This window comes from Propithecus coquereli, unplaced genomic scaffold (genome assembly GCF_000956105.1).
Source record: "Propithecus coquereli isolate 6110/MARCELLA unplaced genomic scaffold, Pcoq_1.0 Scaffold478, whole genome shotgun sequence".
In the NCBI taxonomy this organism is placed as follows: Eukaryota; Metazoa; Chordata; class Mammalia; order Primates; family Indriidae; genus Propithecus; species Propithecus coquereli.
The window spans coordinates 330512-333407 of NW_012150596.1; the positions used below are offsets into that span (position 1 = coordinate 330512).

The window sequence follows — 2896 nt, forward strand, 5'->3', positions numbered from 1 at the left end:
AAAAAAAAAAAAAAACAAGCTCTCCCTTTTACCACAACCCTTGGATCTGCACCTGCCCAAATCATCCCTCCCCCAGTACACACGGGTACACCTGACCGACGTTGGCCAGCCATTCTGGTAAACAGTGAAAATGTCAGTTCTGCATTACTTGTAGACAAAGGCATAGACTATCAGATCCTGCAAAGGATTTAGGAAACAGTAAGATGATTTCTCCCTCCACCTTGAAAATAAAATACATTTCAGCCGATACATGTCCTGAAATAGTTTAGTTGGGAGTTCCTAGGAAGATGGTCCATTGTCAGTCCCTTCTTCATCAGCCTGGGCATCCAAAGTTCTTCTCAAGGTAACATGAGTCTTTTTTTTTTTTTTCAAACAGTCTTTCTTGCTGTAAGAACTCTGATAATGGAGCCTAGTCCTCCTACTGCTAAGGCCTTTTCATGCCACTGGAGTAACACTGCGCTGCTATTTTCTGTGGGCTTCTCAAACCCTTTATAAATGTACTTCATTAACAAGTCAACGCCATTTCTGTCCGGTGACTGCACAGCCTGCTCAATTTCACTGCTCTTGAAGTTTGTGAGTACTTTCAGCACCACACCCTGGGCTCGCTCCTTCACAGCTTGATTCTTGGTGTTGACGGGAGAGTTCCGCAAGGCTGCATGAAATGCCCGAAGCATGTCCCCTTGTCGCAGGAGCCCGTCCACTTCGCTAGGGTCCGGGCCTGGCTCTCCCGCCGCCGCAGCCACCTCCTCCTGCTCGTCCACGAATTTGTTCTCATCAAACTCGTCGATGTCCACCCGGCGGAAGCGCGAGGACAGCGTGTTCCGGGCCATGGCGGGAGCTTGGCGCCCACTCAGCCGGTTCCGCTCTGGGCCCGACCTCGGCTTCGCTCCGCTCGGCACCAGCTCCGGCTCGGGGGCCGTTACTTCCTTATCTTGATATGAATTCATTCACATGTATACTAACCAAATATTTTTGGTTTTGACCCTCTCTCACCCCCTGATCTTCTAACACACGATGTGTTATTGAGTTAACTTTATTTTTCAGTATTTAAAATACACTATATTGGGTGGGCGTGGTGGCTCACGCCTGTAATCCTAGCACTCTGGGAGGCCAAGGTGGGTGGATTGCTTGAGCTCAGGAGTTCAAGACCAGCCTGAGCAAAAACGAGACCCCATCTCTACTAAAAATACAAAAAATTAGCCGGGCATGGTGGCGCATGCCTGTAGTCCCAGCTACATGAGAAGCTGAGGCAGGAGCATCGCTTGAGCCCAGGAGTCTGAGGTAGCTGTGAGCTAGGCTGACGCCACGGCACTCGCCCGGGCAACAGAGTGAGATTCTGTCTCAAAAAGAAATAAAATAAAAAATAAAATACAGGATACTAAAGGCAGGGTATGAATAAGGTAGCAGAAGAATGAACGAGATTTAGAAAAATATAGGACTTTGATGCCCTCTTTTGGGAAAGAGTGTTTTCTCGGTTTTAGGTGGCAGAGTGGTATCATGTTAGGCAGAATTATGACTTTGTTACTGTCTCTGCTTAGAGATTAAGAATGGTATAAGGTGATGTACATGATACCAAAGAGACAAAGGGGGTATCACTTGTAATGTGTCAACTTGGCCAGGCCGAATTATATTATCCACAATTCTCTTTCTGGGATGTACCTGGTGTGCCACAGGAAGGTTCTCTGAAGACTGTGCATGATAGTTGAAGGACAGTGGCAGCCATTTGTAGCTCACACACATTGTTGCTGATCTGACAATTCACTTTATTGGTGTGAAGCAGCAGTCAGACCTGCAATTTCTCTACCTTCCTCGAATCCTTCTTCAACTTCTCTATCTTCTGGGCCAGGTATGTGTGTTTAGCTCCGTGACAAAGGGCCCTCCCTGACTTCTGCAGGGTATCACCAGGTCAAGGCAGCAAAAATGAACATGTCCTTGTAGGGTTCCACGTGATGTTTGTGGGTGTCAGTCTGTTACCTTCCTGTTCTCAGCTGAAGTGACAAAAGCCTTATAGAAATTGCTTAACCACCTTCCATGATAGCATAAGGCCAATTCCTTTCAACGAATCAATCTGTCAACCTATCCCCTGCTTTCATTAAGCATCGTTGTACCAGATGCTTATAGAGTTCTGTAGTTTTCCTCTGTGCTGATAGCTTGTACCTACAGCCTGTCTTGAAAGCCATCTTTTAAAATTTTTCTTGCAAGTTCAATATTTCCTAATGAAGCATGAACAAATACCATTGTTGACAGTGAGTGACATTTTGAAGTCTAAGCCCTTATGCTCTCATCTTATGTTTTGAAAGAAAATAGTACAATTTATTTTTCTGTGAAGAAATAACAAAGCACAAGAAAGACAACTAGAAATTTCTCCAGTCTTAATGGACTTGTGAAAATCAATAAAATGTTTTATTTTTATATATGCAAAGTCAAAATATTTTTGTATACAAAATATTTGCAAATTAATAACTTTACTGCTAAACATAAACATTAAAGAAAAACTACAAAATATTTTGTTTTTCTTTTAGTGCTTTAAAAGCATAGAATGTGCAAGTCATACGTGGAGACAACAGCTTTATAGGAACTGCTACCACAGCTCCAAACAATTACATCAGGCCAATTCCATGTAACAACTACCTTTATTATGTACGTATTTGTGTATACCCACATGCACATAAATATACACAAACACACATTAAAATCTCCTATTAATTCTGCTTTTCTGGTTGAAGGCTGATGAATACAAATTTTAGTAATGAGAGTGGTTCCAAAGGGCCAAAATCTTTTTTTTTTTTTTTGAGACAGAGTCTTGCTCTGTTGCCCCATCTAGAGTGCAGTGCAACATCCCAGCTCACAGCAACCTCAAACTCCTGGGCTCAAGTGATCCTCCTGCCTCAGCCTC

The 2896-nt window shown here is 43.4% G+C and overlaps 1 pseudogene across 1 annotated transcript; it reads right to left on the reverse strand.

Annotated features, from left to right (window-relative positions):
• Nucleotides 1–14: 14 nt before the first annotated feature.
• Nucleotides 15–913, reverse strand: LOC105819265 (annotated as a pseudogene). Its single transcript, XR_001137950.1, has one exon. The product of XR_001137950.1 is annotated as an actin-related protein 2/3 complex subunit 5-like protein pseudogene (transcript).
• Between the last annotated feature and the right edge of the window lie 1983 nt (nucleotides 914–2896).